The following is a 26,256-nucleotide window of genomic DNA, read 5'->3' on the forward strand; positions in this document are numbered from 1 at the left end:
CATCTATGTGAAGACACTGATCATGTTAATGATTTCTCACAATAGTTGTCAACCTTGATTGGAAACAGATAAATATCAATATGCAACACTTCATTTGTCTGAAATAGTTTTTTTAAGTTTTTTTTATATATATAACTTAATGTCATTTTCAATATTACACCAATGCAAGTGTGATTTAAAAAGAATAGCTACAAAAAATATTAGATGCAGCTTACTTGTATGTGGTGCTATGGTAAGCTAATATTTTAATAACAGGCCCTCGGGCAACTCATGTGATCCTTGTGATCCATGTTGGTGACCCCTGCTCTAATAAATGAGTTCCACTTGTGCCGAGTTCAGACTGCATGATTATCAAAGTAGTCGAGTCACAGATGTTTTCACACTGCTTGACTATCTGGGCTAGCGTTTCGTCGCTGCTTTGTTTACACTGCAAGATGGATCGGCGACAGGGACTTTCACATTGCATGACTTTACTATAGGAAGAATCGCCGACAACTTCGTACAAACTACGTCTCACAGCCAAAAACACGTAGTAAGCCCTTAATGGTGTAGAAAATGTACATATTTGCTCACTTGGGTTTAAAGGGAATTAGCCATTTCTCCTCAACATTGATAATAAACTGATTTCTTTCTGGATGAAACGTCAAGCAGACACGATTGCTCCTGAGTCCTGTCAAACCTCCACTAGTTTTTCCTCAATTTCGTGGGTCCAAATAAACCGAAAAAGATCGCTTTTAACTTCTACTCCAGCCTCCCACTGGCCTGCAGCAGGTATACACACATGCACACACAAGTGAAAGCTGCTCTGTCATTGGCTGTGGGTGATCGCTGATGTTATTTTCAGTCAAAATTCAATTCACACAGCATGATTTGAATCGCCGACAGCTCCAGATATTTAGCACGCCATATATCTCGCAGGCATCGGCGACTCATCGGCGATTCTCTCAGATCGCGTCCTTGAAAGTTCATACTGTGTGATTGTCACTCACGTGCACGAGCAGCGATTTGCCTGTGATTTCAGGCATTTGTCGGCGATTTCTCAAAACCTGTCAGCGAGCCAAAATCGGGGCTAAAATCACGCAGTCTGAACTAGGCATTAGAAGAAAAAAACGTTTCAATATGTGACCAATTACTCACTGCAGCTGTTGAATGCAGACACTGAATTCTTATGTCATGGCCACATTATTTGCATCTTGATTTAAATGTTGATGTCAAAGTAGAGAATTACTGTATTGCAGTGAATTAAACAATGCCTCAGTTTAAATGTTCTTGGAAATGTTTGCCATTGGCTGCTTTTTTTAGTCATGGGAGGATGGTTTAGTGCACTGGACCCTGTCTGTACTAGGATATTAAAGATGGGCTCGGATACATCATTCACAGCTGGAGGGACAGATGTACTTTTAGGGCCCTTATTTGGTGGAGTATTTTTGGGAATTCTGTTTAAGATATGCAGGGCGACACAGTGGCTCAGTGATTAGCACTGTCGCCTCACAGCAAGAAGGTCGCTGGTTCGAGTCCCAGCTGGGCCAGTTGGCATTTCTGTGTAGAGTTTGCATGTTCTCCCTGTGTTGGCTTGGGTTTCCTCCGAGTTCTCTGGTTTCCCCCACAGTCCAAAGACATGCGCTCTAGGTGAATTGAAGAAACTAAATTACTAAGTGTGTGTGAATGAATGTGCATGGGTGTTTCCCAGTACTGGGTTGCAGCTAAAACAGCATCCACTGTGTAAAGCATGCTGGATAAGTTGGGAACTAGTCCAGCCAGGACTTGAACCAGCGACCTTCTTGCTGTGAGGAGACAGTAACCACTTAGCCACCGTGCCACCTACATACTTGTACTAACATCTAGGAAATTCATTTCATTTCACGTGGACTTTAAGGATATACTCTAAGAGAGTGAGAATAAGTGTGTGTGTGTGTGTGTGTGTGTGTGTGTGTGTGTGTGTGTGTGTGTGTGTGCGCGCACTGGTGTCAGAGGCTATTTATTTGCATAGACGAATTGAATTGGGAATGAGGCATGCGGCGGCTGCTGTCCAGCTAACTATCAGAGGCGTCTGATCAAATGAACGCAGCAGACGGAGAGATGTCAGCGGTGTCTCGACCACGTCTCAAAACAGCCTTACACCTGCACCTGCTCTCTGCACACTTTCACTAACATTGTTTAGAAAATGAGACGGTGAGCACAGAATTATAGCTGAAATAACACACACTGCAGCAACAATAATTTAGCTGATGTATTCTAATGTGTTGATATAGTTGAATATATAAGGTGTGATTAGTGATTGCTATGCAGTTGCTAGGGTGTTCTGGTTATTTCTATTTATTCGTTAGGGTGTACTGAGTGGTTGCTATGTGCCTTTTAGAGCATTCTAAATGGTTACTTGGTCCTGGCTGGTTGCTAAGGGATGAGTGTTATCAGTGGTCATCTGGGTGTTTACTTTGTGGTTGCTAGGGTGTTCTGGTTAGTTTCTATGTGTTTGTCATGGTGTACTGAATGGCTGCTATGTGGTTATCAGAGCATTCTGAATGGTTACTAGGTACTGGGTGATACTGCCTGGTTGCTAGGGATTGAGGGTTTTCTGTGGTCATCTGGGTGTTTACTTTGTGGTTGCTAGGGTGTTCTGGTTAGCTTCTGTGTATTTGTTATGGTGTATTGAATGGTTGCTATGTAATTATTAGAGCATTTTGAATGGTTACTAGGTACTACCAGGTTGCTTAGGGGGTTGGGTGTTTTCTGTGGTCAACTGGGTGTTTACTTTGTGGTTGCTAGGGTGTTCTGGTTAGCTTCTGTGTATTTGTTATGGTGTATTGAGTGGTTGCTATGTAGTTATTAGAGCATTCTGCATGGTTACTAGGTGATACTAGCAGGTTGCTTGGGGGTTAAGTGTTTTCTGTGGTCATCTGGGTGTTTGCTTTGTGGTTGCTATGATGTTCTGGTTACTTTTTATGTATTTGTTAGGGTATACTGAGAGGTTGCTATGCACTTTTTAGAGCGTTCTGAATGGTTACTAGGTGATACTAGCAGGTTGTTAGGGGGTTGGATATTTTCTGTACTCATCTGGGTGTTTACTTTGTGGTTGCTAGGGTGTTCTGGCTAGTTTCTGTGTATTTGTTATGGTGTATTGAATGGTTGCTATGTGGTTGTTAGAGTATTCTGAATGGGTACTGGGTGATACTGGGTGGTTGCTAGGGGTTGAGTGTTTCCTGTGGTCATCAGGGTGTTTACTTTGTGGTTGCTAGGGTGTTCTGGTTGGTTTCTATGTATTTGTTATGGTGTACTGAATGGTTGCTATGTGGTTGTTAGAGTATTCTGAATGGGTACTGGGTGGTTGCTAGGGGTTGAGTGTTTTCTGTGGTCATCAGGGTGTTTACTTTGTGGTTGCTAGGGTATTCTGGTTAGTTTTTATGTATTTGTTATGGTGTATTGAATGGTTGCTGTGTAGTTATTAGATCATTCTGAATGATTAGTTACTAATGGTTGCTAGGGTGTTGGATGTTTGCTAGGATGTTTTGGGTGGTTATGCAGTTGCTAGGGTGTGGTACAGTAATTAGTTGCATTATGTGGTTGCTGTGGTGTTCTGGTTAGTTTCTGTGTGTTTTAGGGTGTACTGAGCCGTTGCTATGGGCTTGTAAGAGAAATCTGAATAGTTACTATGTAGTTGTTATCATGTGGTAACTGGGAGGGTGGGTGTTTTCGTTGGTCATCTAGATGTTTTCCATGTGGTTGCTAGGGTGTTTTTAATGGTTGTTAGGGTATTGGGTGTTTGCTGCATAGTGATCTACATGGTTGCTATGTACAGTAGTTGTGTTCTGATTAGTGGTTGTTAGAGTATTCTGGTTAGTTTCTGTCTGTTTGTTAGGGTGTATTGAGTGTTGCTATGTGCTTGTAAGAAAAATCTGAATAGTTACTATGTAGTTGTTAGTGTGTGGTTGCTAAGGTGTTGTGGTTGCTATGTAGTTCCTATGGTGTATTGAGTATGTTTGTAGTTGATGGGTTGTTCCAGGTAGTTGCTAATGGTTGCTGGGGTGTTTGATGTTTGCTATGGTGTTCTGGGTGGTTGCTATGCAGTTGCTAGGGTGTTCTGGTTTGTAGATAAAGAGTTGTATGGGATTGCTTTAAATGGCAACTTGTTATAAAACTGATTGTATACATTTTAAATCAATATAGGAATCAATATAGAAATTAAATGGGAAAAAGTTACAGGAAAAGGTGGACGAGCCTTATCCGTTTCCCATCATGTAAACATAAATCTGATTAATTAAAAAAGTAGTAGCACACTTCCTCTTAACGTGCTTGATTTCCAGTAAAGATCAGTCATGTCAGAGAATAAGGCATTGCAACTCTTAGGATTAGTGGTTCAGATCCCTAAATCTAAACGTGAGCAATAATAACAGTGATTTACGCACCAGAAGGCACTAATTAACTAAAAAGAGAGCAAGAAAATGCTTATGGGCCCTGTGGAAGATTAGGAAGCACAGAGACGACTTAACTAGATCACAGAATCCAACTTCAGCATGTTAATTCATGTGAGAGAAAACCTCCAGTAATTCTACAGGCTGAAGGCTTCCCCCGCAGAGCCTGGATTTGCCCGATCTGATTTTAGAACAGCAGAAATAGATATCTAGTGTACTGCATACTGCCTGCGGTTAAAAACAGACTGTGAAACAGTAAGCGAGATATTCCAGGATAAATGTTTCATTAGCATGCTACATTGTTGTCACACATGACCTCATTATGCATATTTAAAGGGACGGTCACGCTACACTTTTCAGTCTAATGACTTCCTTTCGTTGCATATGCAAATACAGTTTTGCATTTCGCTGCGCTCCAACGTTCGATTTTGGTGAACTCGGTCCTGTGAATTAAATTAAATCAAAATTAAAATTCTAACGTTAAATCAGTTGGGTGCTGCATTAATATAAAGTGGATTAGATTGCATAATTTTACATTTTGGATGTGTGGTTGCTAGGGTGTTGGGTGTTTGCTGTGATGATTTGTGTGGTTGTTTGCGTGTTCTGGCTAGTTGCTAGGTTATTGGGTGTTTACTGTAAGGATCTGGGTGGTTGCTTTGTAGTTGCCATGGTGTTCTTGGTGGTTACTATGCAGTTGCTTGTTTGTTCTGGTTAGTTGCAGTGTGGTTGCTAGGGTGTTCTGATTAGTTTTATATTTGGTAAACTCTGGCAAACTGGCATTTTGGATGTGTGGTTGCTAGGGGGTTGGGTGTTTGCTATGATGATTTGGGTGGTTGATGTGTGGTTGCTAGGGTGTTCTGGGTGGTTGCTAGGTTATTGGGTGTTTACTGTGTAAATCTGTGTGGTTGCTATGTATTTTCTATGGTGTTCTGGGTGGTTGCTGTGCAGTAGCTTGGGTGTTCTTTGTGGTTGCTATTGTGTGTTGGCCATAATGATTTGTGTAGTTAATGTGTGGTTGCTAGGTTATTGGTTGTTTACTGTGGTGATCTGGTTAGTTTCTAAGGTGTTTTGGGTTGTTTTAGGTTGCTCTGACTTGTTGCTAGGGTGTTGGATGTTTGCTATGGGGATTTGTGTGGTTGCTATGCAGTTGATTGGGTGTTCTTGGTAATTACTCTGCAGTTGCTTGAGTGTTCTGGTTAGTTTTATGTTTGGTGAACTTTAGCGAACTTACATTTTTGATGTGTGGTTGCTAGGGTGTTCTGGGTGGTTGCTAGGTTATTGTGTGTTTACTGTGGGAATCTGGGTGGTTTCTGTGTTGTTTCTATGGTGTTTTGGATGGTTACTGTGCAGTTGCTCGAGTGTTCTTGGTGGTTGCTATGCAGTTGCTTGGTTGTTCTATGTGGTTGCTATGCAGTTGCTTGGGTGTTCTGTTTAGTTGCAGTGTGGTTGCTAGGCTGTTCTGATTAGTTTTATATTTGGTGAACTTTGGCGAACTTGCATTTTGGATGTGTGGTTGCTAGGGTGTTGTGTGTTGGCTATAATGATTTGTATGGTTGATGTGTGGTTGCTAGGGAGTTCTGAGTGGTTGCTAGTTTATTGGGTGTTTATTGTGGTGATCTGGTTGGTTGCTATGGTGTTTTGGGTAGTTTTAAGTTGTTCTGACTTGCTGCTAGGGTGTTGGGTGTTTGCTATGATGATTTGGGTGGTTAATATGTGGTTGCTATGGTATTCTGGGTGGTTGCTAGGTTATTAAGTGTTCTCTGTGGTGGTCTGGTTGGTTGCTATGGTGTTTTGGGTAGTTGCTATGCAGTTGCTTAATAGTTCTGGTTAGTTGCACTACGGTCTCTAGGGTGAACTGGGTGGTTGCTATGCAGTTGCTATGGTGTTATCTGTGGTTGCTATGCAGGTGCTTGGGTGTTCTGGTTAGTTGCAGTGTGGTTGCTTAGGTGTTCTGATTAGTTTTATATTTGGTGAACTTTGGCGAACTTACATTTTGGATGTGTGGTTGGTAGGGTGTTGTGTATTGGCTATGATGATTTGTGTGGTTGATGTGTGGTTGCTAGGGTGTTCTGTGTGGTTGCTAGGTTATTGTGTGCTTACTGTGGTGATCTGGGTGGTTGCTATGCAGTTGCTTGGTTTCTAGGGTTTTCTAGATTGTTTCTATGTGTTTGTTTGGGTGTATTGAGTGGTTGCTCTGAGTGGTTATTACTTATTTGAAACATTGTTCTGGTCTGTTGCTAGGGTGTTAGATGCTTGCTATGGGAATCTGGGTGGTTGTTGGTTTCTAGGATGTTGGATGTTTGCTATGATGATTTAGGTGGTTAATGTGTGGATGCTAGGGTGTCCTAGGTGGTTGTTTGGTTATTTGGTGTTTGCTGTGGCAATCTGATTTGTTGCTATGTATTTGTTAGGGTGTATTGAGTGGTTGCTGTGTGATTGTAAGAGCATTCTGGATGTTTACTATAGTTGTTAGGGTGTGGTTGTTAGGGTGTTGTGGTTCATTGCTATGTGGTTCCTATGGTGTATTGTAAGGTTGCTATTTATTTGTTGTAGCATTCTAAGTGGTTATTCCTGCTTGTATTTGATAGGTTGTTCTGTGTGGTTGCTAAGGTGTTGGATGTTTGCCATGGGGATCTGGGTGGTTGTTAGGGTGTTGGGTGTTTGCTATGATGAGATGGTTGGTTAATGTGTCTTTGCTAGGGTGTTGGATGTTTGCTATGGGGATCTGGGTGGTTGTTGGTTTCTAGGTTGTTGGATGTTTGCTATGATGATTTGGGTGGTTGATGTGTGGTTGCTGGGGTGTCCTGGGGGTTGCTAGGTTATTGAGTGTTTTCTGTGGGAATCTGGTTTGTTTCTATGTATTTGTTAGTGTTCATTGAGTGGTTGCTATGTGATTGTTAGAGCATTCTGGGTGGTTACTATGTAGTTAGGGTGTTGGGTGTTTGCAATGATGATTTGAGTGGTTTATGTGTGGTTGCTAGGGTGTTCTGAGGGATTGCTGTGTGGTTGCTAGGGTGTTGGGTGTTTGCTGTGAGGATCTCGTTGGTTACTTTGTAGTTGCTCGGGTGTTCTAGTTGGTTGCTATGCAGTTGCTTGGGTGTTCTGGTTAGTTGTACTGTGTGGTTGCTAGTGTATTCTAGCTATGTTAGCTATGCCCACTGTTTTAGACCAAATGCTGAACATACAATATTTTAGTAAGAGCATCATGGTGAAGAGTGAAAAGCGAGTCAAACTCTCACATCTCATTCCATCAGTTGAGTAGGGATGTGGTTTAGCACCAGTGGATCCAGCAGTTTGCTCACATGTGTCTGGGTTTCTGTTCTCCACAGGCGGTTGGGTATTCAAGCGAACACCATCCATCATGCGGCATCCGTCCACATGTTGACAATGCAGTTCCATGCATCACCCATGTGTGTATCAACACGCCTCCACATTGTCATGCTCATCTCGCGCTCATATGTTTCTACCGCTTTCATTTCCTCCCACCCCATGCATTGCTCCATCCTTCCCTTCAGTTATCCATCCGGCTCCTTATCCCTCCAAATTCATATTGTTTTTTCTCATCTCACAGCATGTTGCAACTAGGCACCTTAATATAGAGTTTTGCTGACGCTTTCACTCTTTTAAAGCTTCAGATGCGAGTCATTCAACTAGAACTACATCTGTTTTAGTTGCTAGGGTGTTGGCTCTTTGCCACAGTATGTGGTTGTTAGAGCATTCTGGATGGTCACTATGTTGTTGTTAGTGTGTGATGGCTATAGTGTTGTGGTTAGTTGCTATGCGGTTTCTGTGTTGTATTGGGAGGTTGATATTTGTTTGTAACAGCATTTTAAGTGGTTACTACTGTACTGTGTGCAGTTGATAGGTTGTTCTCAGTGGTTGCTAGGGTGTTGGATGTCTGCTAGAGTGTTTTGATTAGTTTTTTGATTAGTTGACTAGAGTGTTGGGTTTTGCTGTGGTGATCTGTGGGGTTGCTACAGAGTTTCTAGTGTGCTGTGGTTAGTTAGTGTGGTTGCTAGGGTGTTTTGATTAGATTTTATTAGTTTGTTAGGGTGTATTGAGTGGTTGTTAGAGCATTCTGGATGATTACTATGTTGTTGTTAACGTTTGGTTGCTAGGGTGATGTATTAAGTTGCTATGTGGGTCCAATGTTGTATTGGGAGGTTGATATTTTTGTAAATAGTTGATGGGTTGTTCTGGGTGGTTGCTAGGGTGTTTGATGTCTGCGAGGATGTTCTGGTTGGTTCCTATTTCCTAGGATGTTTTGATTAGTTTGTGGTCAGTAGAGTGTAGGGTGGTGATCTGTCTGGTTGCTATGCAGTTTCCAGTGTGTTCTGGTTAGTTGTGCTATGTGGTTGCTAGTGTGTTCTGGTTAGTTTCTATGCATTTGTTTGGTTATATTGAGTGGTTGCTATGTGGTTCGTAGAAGATTCTGAATAGTTACTATGTCATTGTTAGTATGTGGTTGCTAGGGCATTGTAATTAGTTGCTATGTGTTTCTTATGTTGTATTGGGAGGTTGATATTTTTTGTCAATAGTTGATGGGTTGTTCTGGGTGGTTGCTGGGGTGTTGGATTTTTGGTCGGGTGTTCTGGTTGGTTGCTGTTTGCTAGGGTGCTTTGATTAGTTCACTAGAGTGTTGGGTGGTGATCTGTGTGTTTGCTATGCAGTTTCAAGAGTGTTCTGATTAGTTACATTACGCGGTTACTAGGGTGTTGTGGTTAGTTGCTATGTGGTTCTCGTGTTGTGTTGGGAGGTTGATAATTCTTTGTTACAGCATTTTAATTGGTTACTACTGTATGTAGTTAATAGGTTGTTCTGGGTGGTTGCTAGGTTGTTGGATGTTTGCCGTGATGATCTGTGTGGTTTCTTTAGAGTTTCTAGGGCGTTCTGGTTAGTTGCACTGTGTGGTTGCTAGGGTGTTTTGATTAGTTTTTATGAGTTTGTTAGGGTGTATTGAGTGGTTGTTAGAGGATTCTGGATGATTACTATGTTGTTGTTAATGTTTGGTTGCTAGGGTGATGTAGTTAGTTGCTAAGTGGTTCCTATGTTGTATTGGGAGGTTGATATTTTTGTAAATAGTTAATGGGTTGTTCTGGGTGGTTGCTTGGGTGTTGGATGTTTGTGAGGATGATCTGATTAGTTGCATTACGCGGTTACTAGGGTGATGTGGTTAGTTGCTATGCGGTCTCCATGTTGTATTGGGAGGTTGATATTTGTTTGTTAAAGCATTTAAAGTGGTTACTAATGTATGTAGTTGATAGGTGGTTCTGGGTGGTTACTAGAGTGTTGGATGTTTGCCGTGATGATCTGTGTGGTTGCTATGGAGTTTCTAGGGTGTTCTGGTTAGTTGTACTGTGTGGTTGCTACGGTGTTGTGGTTAGTTGCTATGTGTTTCTTATGTTGTATTGGGAGGTTGATATTTTTTGTAAATAGTTTATGGGTTGTTCTGGGTGGTTGCTAGGGTGTTGGATGTTTGCTCGGGTGTACTGGTTGGTTGCTATTTGCTAGGGTGTTTTGATTAGTTTGTGGTCAGTAGAGTGTTGGGTGGGGATCTGTGTGGTTGCTATGCAGTTTCCAGTGTGTTTTGGTTAGTTGTACTATGTGGTTGCTAGGGTGTTCTGGTTAGTTTCTATGTGTTTGTTAGGTTGTATTGAGTGGTTGCTATGTGGTTTTTAGAACATTCTGAATAGTTAGAGCTAGAGTGTTGTGTGTTTGCTGTGGTGATCTGTGTGGTTGCTATGCTATGGTTAATTTCTACATGTTTGTCAGGGTGTATTGAGTGGTTGCTAGAATACTCTAGAATATTCTGAATGGTTACTATGTAGTTGTTAGTGTGCGGTTGTTAGGGCATTGTGGTAATTTTAATATGTTTACAGAAATCATTTTATCGCAAAAATCATATTTTATTTATTTTATTTTTTCAAAATCCTGGAAGGAGAGTATGTCGAGGAAGAGCGCAGTGATATGAGTTTTGTTCAGAGATGCTTCTAGATGTGTGTTGTCAGGCTGGTGTGATGGTGATCTGTCTGTCAGGCCTCATGAGTGTCAGGCTGACGAGACTTTTATTTGGATCTTTAGTTCAGAGCAGGACACTCACAGGAAACAGCTCTGAGGAAACACACGCATAGACACTGATACAGTAAACACCTCATTAGTTTAGGCGCTTCTGCTACTATCACAGATACAAAAAACATGTCTGAAGGCAACAAAAACACACTGCCACAGGTTTATATAGTCTGCTGTTTGTTTAATTTGCTTTGCTGACCATAAACTGCATTCATCTACCAAAACTTGTCATTTACCAAAACTTTAACTTTGGTATGCACTTTAAAGGGTTAGTTCACCCAAAAATTTGAATTCCATCTTTAATTATTTACTCTTATACCGCTTCAATCCTCTAAGAGCTTTGTTCATTTTTAAAACACAAATGGAAATATTTTAGATGAAATCCTGGAGCTCTCATCCTCCATAGAAAGCAATGGTTTTGAGAGGCTCAGAGTCCAGAAAAGGAACCAAAACATTGTCGAAACATTTCATGTGGCTTCAGTTGTTCAACTGTAATTATGCGAAGCTCTGAGAATACTTTTGTTTGCCGAAAAAATATATATATTTGTTTACCTTGTCTTCTTTTTCTTGTCAGATCAGGATGGGTTTACTACAGACATGAATACCATTAAGGTCAGCTACATGACATGCAAGCATCATATTCCCTTTATAGTAAAAGGCGCACAAAATAGTTCTTAGAGTTTTAAAAGATAAAAGTTGACTACCACAATGACCATCATTATTGATTGATTGTTTTAAAGTATAGGGCTGCACGGTGGCTTAGTGATTAGCCTCACAGCCAGAAGATTGCTGGTTTAAGTCCCGGCTGGGCTAGGTGGCATATCTATGTGGAATTTGGATGTTCTCTCCGTGTTGGCGTGGGTTTCCTCTGGGTGCACCCCCATAGTCCAAATACATGTGGTATAGGTGAATTGGATGAACTAAAGTGGCCATAGTGTATAAATGTGTGTATGTGAATGTGGGAGTGTATGGGTGTTTCTCAGTACTGGGTTGAGGCTGTAAGGGCATCCACTGCATAAAACATATGCTGGAATAGTTGGTGGTGCATTCCGCTGTGGCGAACCCTGATAAAAAAGGGACTAAGCCATAGGTCTCAAACTCAATTCCTGGAGGGCCGCAGCTCTGCACAGTTTTGCTTCAAACAGAGGTTAGAGGGTGCAGTGCTATCTGCTGTCCGATAAGAAAGCGTTAGTGATTTGAACTCGATCCGAGCTATAACCAGTAACCAATGCAGAGAGATTAAAAAAGGTGTTACATGGGCTTTTTTGGCTCGTTGACGTCTAGACGAGCTGCAGTTTTCTGGATCATCTGTAGAGGCTTGAGAGTGCTGAATGGGAGACCAGCTAGAAGCTGCAGTTGCAGTAGTAGTAATTTAAAGACTTAACTCGGATAATTAGCCAAGTTAGGGTAATTAGGCAAGTCAATAGTTGGACCAGATGGAATCTGCGGACATTTTTGCCTATTTCTGCAGAGAATTTTGGTAATAACTAAAAATTCAAAACTAAAATATATATTTAAAATATATATATACATCTTTTTAACTTTTATTTAATGTTTAAAAAGCAAATCCAATTAGATTAACTTTTTTTGGTAAACAAAGCAAGTCTCTCATATAATATCTCTACTAAAAGACAGAAAATAATACTTTACAAACTGCATTGTACACAAATCAAATGAACATTTTCACATTAGTCAATAATATTACTGTAATTAATTTAAAAACCGAATAAATATAGATATTAAACACTTTTACTCAAGTAAATAAACAGAATTAATGATGGGCTAAAAATCTGCGGAAATCTGCAGAAAATCTGAGCGTACAGATTCCGTGTGAGCCTAGTCATTAGCTTCATTTCCATCCACCTATTTTATAAACATTTTGGATCTGTGCATTAAAACCGGTTGATGGAAACACCAAGATGCGCACAAATTTTGAAAATGCACATAAAAACATATGCGCATAACTAAATAGGATCGACTTTTTATTGGATAAGAAAAGATGCGCATAAACTGTGATGGAAACACTTTTACTGAACAAATTCCAGAATGTACATTAAAAAAAAGATCATGTGATTTTGTTATAAGAGGTCATGTGATGATGAAAATGTGTGTGAATGAATAACCAGCAGGCTGAGCGTATTGTAAAACATCTGAAATGTTGTTTTAGTCATTGTAAAAGGCCTTAACCATCTCAGTATTAGTGTTACTATATTATTAATGACCTCCAGAATCAAGAGCCTCTGTGCTCCACGTCTCACATCTTCAAATGCCACAGTGCATTCACTGCTTGTCTGGATTGTCTTTCAAGGCGCAGTCTATTTATTAAATGAAGAAAAGATTCACACAGCTTCTCTTATTGCAGTTCTCTTTGGCTCGTTGGATGAAAACGCTACTTTATTAGGGTTGGGTACCGAAACTCGATGCCATTATGGCACCGGTACCATTGGAACCGGTATGAACCGGATCAAAACAGCATATGAATTTCGGTGCCTATTTTTGGTGCTGTAATATAAACGTAAAGCAGGTCGTGCACCGGAAGTGCCTCTCGGTGAAGCGCAGAGCCATGCATTTTAGAAATCACAAGTCAGCGGCTGTCCGCCGTCATGACTGTTCATATTTCTGCCATGCCACAGAGCGCCATGTGAATAGTTTCATTTTAAATAACATGCGAATGTGCACGTCTGGTGTGTGATACTATTATCTGTAATGTGCGCGCCGTGCTGCGGCTCTGAGTGGCGCATCCGCTGTGTGACGTGCTTAAGAAGCATAAAGGGGTGCATTAAAGACACACGTAAGTAAGCGTTGTGTCACACAATCTCTAAAGTTTAATTCTAAACAGCTTTGAGGGATACGGATGTCAGCGATGTCAGGAGTTTGTTATTGTAGCTTATAGAAGGCAAAGCGCGTACGGCGCATGCGGCGAGCGACTAACTTCATCAACACGCATGATCGTGTTCATCTAATTTGCTTAAACTAAGCACTCTACGGTATGGCTGTATTTTACAAGCAAGGATTCTGACGCACCAACATGCAGCAGATGTTACAAAAGTTGCGTGTAAGGGAGAAACACGTGAAACTTATAAAATGTGAGGGCTCATGGAATCACCGTAAAGGTGAGGAATGGACTATCTCTGACAGCTTGTGACATCATCTAACACATTATCTGAGTATGTTTACATGGACACCAATACTCTGATTTTAATATGATTAAGACACTACTCTGATCAAGAGACTACCTAGTAAATAGTGAATTTTTAATGTCTTAAAGAACCACAGACACAAACTGCGGACGAAAATATTTATAGGCTGGTGAGGCAATGACGTTGATGGATCTATGTGCTATGTATGGTTCAATTATAATGACAGTGAGATATTAATTTTCTATTATTTTTTATAAATTTTGTGTCTAAAAGGTATCGTTTCAGGCACCATTTTGGCACCGGTACCATTTTAAAAGTATCGATTTAAAAAAACAATACCCAAACCTATACTTTATTCACACGTCTTTTATGCGATAGTCCAGTTTTGCACATAAAGTTCATTCGCATTTTAGATGGAAACATAGCTAGTGTATAAAAGTGATTTGTCCTGTAGCCAATTGAAAACAGTGGGGTTAATAACATTGACCTTTATGTTTTTTTTTTAATAAATAAAAGTAATATTAATACATTAATTCATTGAATAAATAAACAAATTGAAAACTGCTTTTATTCTAGCCAAAATAAGACAAAAAAGAAAGAAGAAAAAAAGGAAGAAAAAAATATTATAGGAAATACTGTGGAAAAATTCCTTGCTCTGTTAAACATCACTTGGAAAATATTTACATGAGGGGTAATCATTTTGACTTCAACTGTTCATTCATTCATTCATTTTCTTGTCGGCTTAGTCCCTTTATTAATCTGGGGTTGCCACAGCGGAATGAACTGCCTACGTATCCAGCACATTTTTACGCAGCAGATGCCCTTTTAGCCGCAACCCATCTCTGGGAAAGACTTCAACTGTGCATAGGCAAAAAAAAAATCAGGTTACAGATGAATCTTTTACAGTGTAACCGAGAATAGCTCACGGTACACATTTCCTTATTCAGCTAAACGTTGCATAAAAGGACTTCACTGCGAGTATATAGAGGTCCCCACAGAGGTGTAGGTGAGGTGAACGGAGACCGTGTTACATGAATTCAGTCCGACAGCTGGGCCACATCGGGCCGCTGAGCATGTCCAGACGATCCCCAGAAGCCCACTGAGAACCCAGAGGAGAAAGTGTGATTGCAGAACGAAGCAAAAACAACTGAAGCTCTCCAGATTTGTCTCCAGTAAAGAAACTCATGCTGAAAGAGCAATGAAAACAGTTCTCTGGGGAGCAACAAAAGAGCAGAACAATAAAGTCTACAGTCCAATCAAACATGTTATTTAAAGTACACATGAAATCAAAGCTAAACATATTGATTTTGTTAGCTCTGTGCATGTCATTAAGAAAAAAAAAGTTTGCTCTTATAAATCAAATCTGAAAATGCACTTCCTGTTTGTGTTCAGTTAAATTCTCAGATGTCAGCTGCGTCTCAAATTGCACACTATACACTTATGCACTTACACACTTAACAGCAAAGTATACGAATGTAGTGTCGTCCCAAATGGAACACTAATGTTTTTTTTACTAAGCGGAAATTCAAATCATTTCCCAGATGACATTTGAAGATTGCAAGATCAGTGAAATAAATGACCAAACTATTAAATAATCCCTGCCATGAGTATAACCGCATTCACCATCGGGAGGTATGGAGTCCGATAAGACTCAAAAGAAGTTCACACAAAAGACACGATGTACACATGCGCAGCCAAATTCACGTGCATAAAACCAAATTCACATGCATAAAACCAAATTCACGTGCATAAAACCAAATTCACGTGCATAAAACGTTATTTATATTCACAAAAACAATTCACGTGCACAAAATAAAAATACATTTTCATAAAATACGTTTCACAAATGCAAAACACCATTTGCAAATTTATAAGAGTGTACAAAAAGTTTTGAATGTTTAAAACCTTCGAGTTCATCCTAATTGAGAATGTGCAAGTTTTCTTTCGCGCACGACTCGCCCTGGATAAGTGTGTGTGTATTTTTGAGACTTTGCTGGCAGAGGCAGGGCAACTCGTACCTTTCAGCCAATCAGATGAGAGCTGTAGTCAATGAAACTGTTTAAGATTATTTTAATAGTTCATTCTACCGCAAATTTTTTACATTTTTACAGACGTTTCTCTTGCTTTATTTCAATGTTTTTATATTCTGTCTTTTTACTTCTTTTTTTTTTTTTACCCTGTCATATGTACAGCACTTTGGTCTGTCTCGTGACTGCTTTTAAATGTGCTTTATAAATAAATGAACTTGAACTTGAACTACTCTGCGCTCCATTTGCGCAGTCTGTTCCTCTCCAGCATTGCGAAAGGAGAAAGGGATGCACAGGCTTCAAGCAAGAACTATTAAATTTCCTAACTTTCGCTGACTTAAAAACTTAATTTACATTATATCTAATGAATGTAAAGAGGCTTTATTGGTTGCTCACATGCACATTGCACGTAGTGGTTAAAATAGGTATTGCAGTCCAAATTCAAAATATTAGAGGGTTTTTTTCCCACCCTGCATCTCTGAGGACTCTCGACGCACATACATGTTGCCAGATTGACAACCCAAACAGAAGCAAGCATGTCTGACGATCGAGTCTTTCACTGTAAGCTGTTTATATTTGTAATATTTGTATTATTTACTAATATTTACTAATTAAAAACCACCTCATGTGGACTTTTATAAGTCAGAATCTGCACTTTAAAGGATGCTACTATCCTCTAGAGTTGTACCTGCATTCATTGAAGCAGCCTTTAGGACTAAAATTAAATAGTGTTGTCTACCAAGGCAACACAGGGTGCTGAAATATAAGTGTTTAAACTGGCAGTGGGCTGGTTATAGAGGCCAAAACAACAGACATTCTGACAGGGAACCCCACATTTTCAATGGAGAAAAACTGACTTTGGCATTGTTTTTCAGACAAACATTTATATTCACATGTTTTGTAAATACCTGCAAACATATGATGGTATTGTTATGCTTTAGAAGGGTCAAAAAGGTACTACAGCTTCTTTAAAGTAAAAAAAGAGCAGCGTCTGATCCATAAAAATATTGTATATCTCTAGGCATCAACAAAAGACCAAAACAAAACACATAAGTGCTTTTTAACGATTCAAAATACCATTATATGCTGCCCTATAAGCCAGAATTCATCCACTCTTCCAAAATCTAAACGCCCATGTGCTTAAACAGGGAAATATTGAGAGAAACACACCGCCTCCACACACACACACACACACACACACGTCCTCAGCACTTCTTCTCCATCCGCACAATTATCAGGCCGGTTTGAAGAGCGCAGGCCACTCTAATGATGCTCCGATGGCTCTGTTCCTGTGTTTGTCTCACCCACTCTTTCCGACATTTGTTTCAGAGAAATGATATCGCCTTTCTGCCGTGTGGCCGATTTGCCAGTAATGATGATGATAATTGCGGACTCATGGAGCACGGCTGAGATTTACTCCCTTAGAATTAATGATCGGTGGATACTCTGCGGTATTGCTTCAGATTAAAAGTCAGGAAAACAACACTGACGAGAATGACGACTGGGTTTTTGGCATGTTTTTGGAACAGGCTGTGATATTAGGCTTTGGTGGCACTGTTTTGCATACATTTTGAATAATTTTATTTCTCAGTTATAGTGGGATTGTCGTGCTGGTTTTTGTTGTATATTTGTGACAATTACTGCTGGTCATTCCTGTGTTATGCGTAAAACTTTCCCTTGAATAAAAATAGATTTCCTTTTTCTTCTAATGTAAAAAACAGCGTCAAAATTACAACTTACCTTCAGTTTTTTTTATTTACCAGAATGTTAAAATCAATGCATCTGCTTTAAAGAAACTTTTTTTTTTCTGGGAGTTTTGTTGTTGTTGCTGCTGCTGCTGCTGCTATTGTTGTTGTTGTTGTTGTTGTTGTTGTTGTTGTTGTTGTTGTTGTTGTTGTTTGCAAACATCTGCATAAATTCAGATAAGCCTAAACTAATATCTGATTGATGTTATCTAAAAGCCCGCTTATCTCTCAGACACTAAACCTAAAGCTCAAACTGAGTTAATTTTACCTTTGTGTTGTTGTTGCTGCTGCTGCTGCTGCTGCTGCTGCTGCTGTTGCTGTTGCTGTTGCTGTTGTTGTGATTTAGTCCTCAGATTGATGGAAAGAATGAAAACTTGTGCTTGAATTTTATGTTTTTCATTCAGACCCCAGTTAGAACATTCGCTTGTTCCTTTTTCCCCATTTATTTATTTATTTATTTACTTATTTATTAATTTAATTATTAATTAATTAATTCTACTTTAATTTATGTATTTGTTCATTCATTCACTTAATTATTTATGCATTCATATATTCACACACACACACACACACACACACACACACACACACACACACACACACACACACACACACATATATATATATATATATATATATATATATATATATATATATATATATATATATATATATATATATAAATAAATAATTTTTATTTATTTTATGTAATATTATATTATGTTTTATTATATAATTATATATATTATTAACATTTTTTTTTCATTTATTTTATCTTTATTCATCTGTTTATTCCTTTATTCATTTATTCATTCATATATTGATTCCTTCTAATTATTTTGATTTATTCATTTATTTATTTACTGTGTTCTATTTTGTTCTATTTTGTTTTCTTTATTTTCTTCTGTTTTTATATATTCATACGCTCATACTTACATTAATTCATTTATTTATTCATTTATTTATTTATTTATTTATTTTAATTTTATTTTAAATGTATTTGTTTATTTATTTAAATAAATAAATAAATTCAAATTAATATTCATTATTATTCATTAATAATTCAAATTAAGTCAATAGAAGTTAAAACGGTTTTAAATTTGTATATGGTAAAAAATGTTTAAAACTCTTCCCTCAATTAAAAAGCAATGGAGAAATATTTGAAAAATAATTTACATTTCAGATGAGGACTAAACATTATTGGAATGTTAATAGGAATAATTTTCCCAGTCCCATAAAGTGTCTTAAAGCATGCTGTTTAGTTTGTTTGTTTTAAAATCTTATTTTTCTCTTGAGTTGTTCAACCCGGGCTATAAATAATCACCCAGCCGGTCGTCTCCTGTCACCCAGAGAGCCACACGTCAATCCAGAAGCAGATTGTATTTATATACCTGATGTAATAGTGGCATAATATATTTACTCTCCTTTAGGTCACTCTCCTAAGAAAGCGGCGCCTGCCAGTAAAACAAATGCAAATGCAATCATTTTGTTTTGCGTTTTAATCCACTTCTGACCTTGGGATCACAATAGAAGCTCTTTAAACATGCTCGCGAAGGTTATAACAACTTTAAATCTGATGCTTACACAACCTCCATTCAGCCCTGCGGGAGGCATTAATGCAGTGAAGGCTGTAATGACCTCCTGATCTTCCACCAATGGAGGGATTTTGTAGACGTATAAAACCTTAAGTATGGATGCTGACAAAGGCCACATCTCTTCCAGAAATGCCCTCGGGATGCTCTCTCATCATGCTTATGTAAAAAAAAAAAAAAAATCCACAGGAAACCTTGGATATTGCATAATTGATATGGTGGGAGGAAACATATTCCCTGTGTGCTCGGGACATGCATGTCTTGGAAAGAGGGAAGGGAACATCATAAGTAGTTTCAAGAAAAACACCATGATTTCGAGTAGTTCTACACATTTATGAGCTTCTTTCTTCTGTTGAACACAAAAGAAGATGTTTCGAAGAATGCTGTAACCATTGACTTCCATTGTAGGAAAACAATCAATCCATCAACCTTTATTTATAGTGTTTTACAACAAGGTCACTTCTCCTTACTACTAGGTCTTGTGTGTGTGTGTGTGTGTGTGTGTGTGTGTGTGTGTGTGTGTGTGTGTGTGTGTGTGTGTGTGTGTGTGTGTGTGTGTGTGTGTGTGTGTGTGTGTGTGTGTGTGCCTTTGTGACATATCAGGACACAACTTTGTATAATGACATGGATATTATACAGGTATTACAAGGAGATGGTGAATTATGAGGACATTGCTGAAGCTCTCATTTCTCAATTAGCTTATAAGTAAGAGCCACACGGAATCTGGGCACGCAGAAATCCACAGATTTTAGCACGTCATTGAATCTATTGATTTACTTGTGTAAATGTATGTAAATTTAGTTTTATTCAGTTTTTAAATTAATTTCAATTACATAACTAACTGATATGAAAGTGTTCATATGATTTATTTACAATACAGTTTGTAAAGAAATCGTTTCTGTCTTTTAGTTGATACATTACATGGGAGAAATGCTTTTTTGCCAAATAAGTTTAATTTGTAAACATTAAATAAAAGTTAAAAGGGTGTTATTTTTTATTTCATATATAAAATGTATAATTATGATGCTCCCGAAGTCATTCCTCATAAATCCGCAGATTTTTTTTTATAAAACTAGAAAATAGAAATAGCAAATAATGTCCGCAGATTCTGTCTGGCTCGACTTATAAGTCATACAGAAGGAGTTTGTTTAACTGTACAGTTTCCTGCAAGTGTTGGGTTTAGGGATAAGGGTAGATGTAGTGCAATAGAAAATACAGTACAGTATGTAAACAATGAAAACCTATTGAATGTCTTCACAACCCCGTAGCCAGCCTAATGAAAAGGCTGGTTCTTATTTCTTAAAAACTGGATCTTTTTGCTGTGATTCTCTCAGATTTATATTAAATTATGCGGTTCAAATACTGCATTTTAGTGACATTTTAAGCATTAATACTTACTGCATTACCTTGTCGGATGGTCATCATAATCACATATTTTAATGCAACAAAAATATTTATTACAATTTTGACAAAAGGTTACCATACTGATTTACCACAAAGTGTTTATTCAGAAATGTGCGTTTAAATTGTAATTTCTTACAGTTTTATAAATTATGCTATGAGATTAGAAGTTTAAATTAAACATTTTGAATAAAGAAGTATGAAAAATAAACAAAACTGTTATCTATCTCATTTTTTATTTATTTTTTTTACAAATAACACATTCGGTCATCGTTTAACAACGAAAACAAGGTTAGTGTCATGCGGACGCCTGCACAACAAAGTTGAGGATCAAATAGCAGTTTATTAACAGAAGCATCTTCCAATTAAAGGTCGAAACAGAAACAAACAGGTGCATACAAATAATCCCAAGTGTAAAAGGCCTAGTAAGTTCCTTCAACATCACTACAAGTAAGTGGAATTGAAAATCGAGCTGGAATCATTCCATTCCAGATTACATTCCATTAGTTTCCAGTTCTGAAGGTATTTTCTATTGACAGGTCCTTGTGTCTACACCACCTGAGTATACGTTTGGTAATTTATATGTTGGGAACCGTTTCATACATATTTGACATTTTATTTGATTGTGCTTATCAGATATGAGTTATATTTGATAAATGTTTTAATAAAGCACCTTTTATATATGATGTATGATGAATGTGAGACAGTCTGCTGTGGAACATAATGCATTATTACCATGTCAAAGGGAAAACACATAAGTGGAATTTTACACACTAATTTCGAGAGGAGCACGTGATATGATTGATCATAACTGGTCTCTCATCTGTAATCATTAATAAGCAAATCGGATCATTTTAAACTCGCTTTAAATAGCCTGACTAGCATTTTTCCCACCTTTTTTTTTTTTTTAGAAACCCCCCAATCACTCCATCTCCACTTTTTTCTTTTACCTTGGGGAGCTCTCGAGAACTACCTGATCTTGTACTCCCTTACATGCTCATTGACCAGGCGGGAGCCCTGGGCTTAGTTAACCCGGAGCTCAGGGTTCTCTCCTGGGACAGCGTGCCAATTATCAAGCAATATCTAAGTGTGAACTCTTGGAACAAAATGTGAACAGATATGTGAGCAGTGGTTTCCTTTGACATTCTATAATAAGCATATAGAGCTGCAACAACGAATTGAATAAATCAATAAAAATCTATTACTAAAAGCGTTGGCAACGAATTTCAAAACAGATTCGTTGTGTCGCGGGACACAGGGACGTTTGATCAATAAAAAACACTTTAGTTCAGTGCGGCGTGAACATTGTCTCTATTGCGCACTTATACAGAGCTCGGCGCCTCATAGACAGGGATGAAGAGGAAGGTACAACAGCAGGGTCCTCTTTTGTTTCGTTTTAAAGTGAGGACCGTAAAGCCCCTGGTGCTGATGTTTTACTTGTTATCCAGCTTGACAAGCATGACAAATTGGCGTTAGCTCGTTTACCTCTAGAGCGGCAACTGAGAAAATCAAACTGAGCTTTGGCGCGATGTCTGGCCCTGAGTCAGAGAGAGCTCGCGCTGAGCAGAGCTCTCAGTAAGGGACCTTCGGAAAAGTGCTTCTTTTTTTTTGTTTTGTTTTTTTTTAAAACAAAACCAACTTAACCCCACTGAAAAAGACGTGTCATATTATCACAATTATGCAGCGTTTTAACCGCCTAATGCTTCATTTATGTTTTAGACATGTAAATACACAACAATACTAGTAAAACAAAACATTTAGAGTTTGTAAAACACACAAGAGAGTCTAACAATCCATTCAAATATAATTTGCAGATGTGTTTTATTCATGTCAGATACACACATGACACAGTGAAAGTACCTATAAAGTTAAATCTACTCTTCTCTAAGTTCACCAGCCCCTTGGGATTGTCTGGTGAATTTATGTGCTGAATCCTGAGTGTTCTGCTTTTTATGAATGAGGCAAATGTGCAGCCGCAAGTAAATATGGCGACGACTATCTCATGTTATAGATCACGATTACTTACACGTTTATGTGAACTGTTTGAGATTATATCTTATTAAGATTATTTTTTCTTACCCAATTCACAAATAATTTAACTTGTTTTATGCAAACAATCACTTAATTTTGAGGTGTGTTTTTTTTTTTAAGACATAATTTCTTGTGCTGTTTCATGTGTCTAGTATGTATCTTGATTTAAAAATATTTAGATATTTGGAATGAAAACTGGACAAAACTACTTAGTTTTTTTTTATTATTATTATTATTATTTTATTATTATTATAAAAGCTCAGGGATAAGCTTTTTTGAATAAACGGTTGGAAATATATATATATATATATATATATATATATATATATATTATCTGATTCATTGATTAATCAGAAAAATAATCGACAGATTAATTGATTTTAAAAATAATCGTTAGTTGCAGCCCTATAACATACACAAACATTATAAATGTCAATATACACTTCAAATGTTTTAGTAACACACAGTTGTATTAGATACATACAAAAACAAGACACCAACTCATGCTGCACATTTATGTAATACTAACATTTTTATAACACGGGGCGACACGGTGACTCAGTGGTTAGCACTGTCACCTCACAGCAAGATGGTTACTGGTTCGAGTCCCAGCTGGACCAGTTGGAATTTATGTGTGGAGTTTGCATGTTCTCCCCATATTTCTCTCCCTGGTTTCCCCCACAGTCCAAGCACATATGCTATAGGTGAATTGAATAAACTACTGGCTGTAGTTAATGTGGGTGTGTTTGGACGTTTGCCAGTGTTGGGTTGTAACTCTAAGGGCATCCACTGTGTAAAACATAGGATAGATAAGTTGGCGGTTCATTCCGCTGTGGCGACCCCTGAAGAATAAAGGGACTAAGCCGAAGAAAAACTTAATTAATTAGTTTTTATAACACATTTTGTGTGTTGAACTGAACTGAACATGTGTTGTCTCTGATCACACTCAGACATGTGTTTTTAGAGGCTCTCAACACTTGTTTTTAGAGGCTTTCCTAAAAATACATTCAGTTGCTGTATATTGTTTCTTTTATTTTGTTTATGAATCTTTTATTTTTGCCTATGATCTTGGAATAGAACAAGAAATGATGCAAGCCAGACTCGTCTCCTTTCAGATTCATTCAACTTTCCGGCCCTGGCATCTGATATCTCTCTGTTTTTCCGACTCCATCCATCTGCATCTGTTTCCTCTCCAGAATTCTTGCTTTAGATGATAAACTTGTTTGTGCTTTGGCTTTCTTTTGATTCGAACATTCTTTAATAAAAAAAAAAAAAAAAAACAGCCCCATCGTTTTATCTCAGTGATTTTTCCATCTTTTTATCTCCACGTTGTTGTGAGCTGAGTAAATACTGCCTGTAATGCTTTCCTCGCCTCACAGCGCCATTTCTGTTGTGTCCTTTTCTCGTGCACTTCATCTCAGCCAGAACATTGTAACATTTATTATTTATCCCAAATCTCCACAGAACTGTAATGTCCTTGTATTACAACTATGGTGCCTTTTTTCTTAGCTCCTCGGTGAGGACAAAGGTCAGACTGTGTGTTATCACTAAGACTCTAATACCTAGTGAACTGCATACACAGGCTGCATCCTAACTGAGCGCTTTTCTCAATAATCAGCTGCTATCAGCTTTTTATTTCTGTATATGCATTAATGTGAGATATTTGCCAGCAAAAGCACAGGATATTAAAGGGATAGTTCACCCAAAAATAAAAAAACTGTCATAATTTGCTCATCTTTCACTTGTTTAAAACTTTGAGTTTTTGTTGAACACAAAAAAAGATATTCAGAAGAATGTTGCAGATGCACAGATATTGACATCTGTGGTAGGAATGAGTCAATGGCATTTTATTTCCAAGAAACCAAGTAAATTATGTCAGTTCTGAGATTTTGGGCTTTTTGACTTTTTGTAAAGTGTTTGTTTTTTCAGTCTAACTTTAAATAAAACTCCTGAAATATTTATGTTTTTTATAATTCAACAAATTATGTTGTCATTTACACACACTTTATTTGTTTCAAGCCTTTCCTTCTAGATATATTGAAGAAAGCTGAAAACCTGTAACTTCCATAGTTAGAAAAAGAAATACTATCACTATTCATTTTTCAATCTGTGTCTGTAGATTTAAATACCAAGAAATGTTTTTACAAACCAGTTTCTCACGTCAACTAAAAAAGCCATACATCTCTAGTTTAAGAGGACTTACATACACCCAACATTGCAGTATGTTTAAATCTGCATTCTTTAGACTTTACTGGAGGATTTGATCATTTATTTATTCATTTTTCTTTTGCTTAATCCCTGGTTTATTTGGGGGTCGCCACAGTGAGATGAACCACCAACTACTCTAGCATATGTTTTACACAGTGGATGCCTTTCCAGCCACGACTCAGGACTTGAAAATGATATGATCATCATAATTTTTTTTTCTTCTTCTGTCTGTTCTTAGTATATTTTCAATTGTACAGTGAAAAGAAAACCCAAATTACTTTTATTTACCTCAAAAATGTCAACTAAAAAATAAAGTAGAACTTTAAATGTTGACTTACTCCAATGTTGAGATTTTTGTGCTCTATATATATATATATACATATACAGTTAAAGTCAGAGTTATTAGCACCCTTTGATTTTTTTTTCTTTTTTGAATATATATACCAAAAGAGGTTTAACAGAGCAAGGAAATTTTCACAGTATGTCTGATAATATTTTTTCTTCTGGAAAAAGTCTTATTTGTTTTATTTCAGCTAGAATAAAAGCAGTTTTTAATTTTTTAAACACAATTTTAAGGACAAAATTATTAGCCCCTTTAAGCTATTTTTTTTGATAATCTACAGAACAAACCAGCGTTATACTATAACTTGCCTAATCACCCTAATCTGCCTATTTAACCTTAATAACATAGTTAAGCCTTTAAATGTCACTTTAAGCTGTATAGAAGTGTCTTGAAAAATATCTAGTAAAATATTATTTACTGTCATCATGGCAAAGATAAAATAAATCAGTGATTAGAGATGAGTTATTAAAACTATTTTGATTAGAAATGTGTTGAAACAATCTTCTCTTCATTAACCAGAAATTGGGTGGAAAAAATAAATCATTTGGGAAATATTTAAAAAAAGAAAAAAAAATTGGTCCACTTTACAATAAGGTTCATTAGTTAATGTTAATTAATGCATTTACTAACATGAACAAACAATAAACAATACATTTACTACTTTATTTGTTCATGTTAGTTAACGTTAGTTAATGAAAATACAGTAGTTCATTGTTAGTTCATGTTAACTCATGGTGCATTAACTAATGTTAACAAGCATGGACTTGAATGTTAATAATGCATTAGTAAATGTTCAATTATGATTAATAAATGCTGTACATGTGTTGTTCATGATTAGTTCATGTTAGTAAATGCATTAACTAATGAACCTTATTGTAAAGTGTTACCAAAAAATTCAAAGGGGGGCTAATATATATATATATATATATATATATATATATATATATATATATATATATATATATATATATATATATATATATATATATATATATATATATATTATATATATATGTATATATATATATATATTTATATATATATGTATATATATATATATTTTTATATATATATATATATATATATATATATATATATATATATATATATATATATATATTTATATATATATATATATATATATATATATATATATATATATATATATATATATATATATAGGTGAATTGAATAACCTAAATTGGCCCTAGTGTATGGGTGTTTCTCAGAGCTGGGTTTTGACTTGAAGGGCATCCGCTGCGTAAAACATATGCTGAATAAGTTAGCGGTT

The 26,256-nt window shown here is 37.2% G+C and overlaps 1 protein-coding gene and 1 long non-coding RNA gene across 4 annotated transcripts in view; one reads left to right on the forward strand and one right to left on the reverse strand.

Annotated features, from left to right (window-relative positions):
* The window catches only part of syt7b (synaptotagmin VIIb), a 291,633-nt gene that overhangs the window by 246,160 nt on the left and 19,217 nt on the right, over window positions 1-26,256 (forward strand).
* Window positions 1-26,256, reverse strand: part of LOC141375314 (uncharacterized) — a 76,773-nt gene that overhangs the window by 44,616 nt on the left and 5,901 nt on the right. The gene's annotated exons all lie outside the window — the stretch shown is intronic.

This window comes from Danio rerio, chromosome 7 (genome assembly GCF_052040795.2).
Source record: "Danio rerio strain M-AB ecotype USA chromosome 7, GRCz13ab, whole genome shotgun sequence".
Lineage (NCBI taxonomy): Eukaryota > Metazoa > Chordata > Actinopteri > Cypriniformes > Danionidae > Danio > Danio rerio.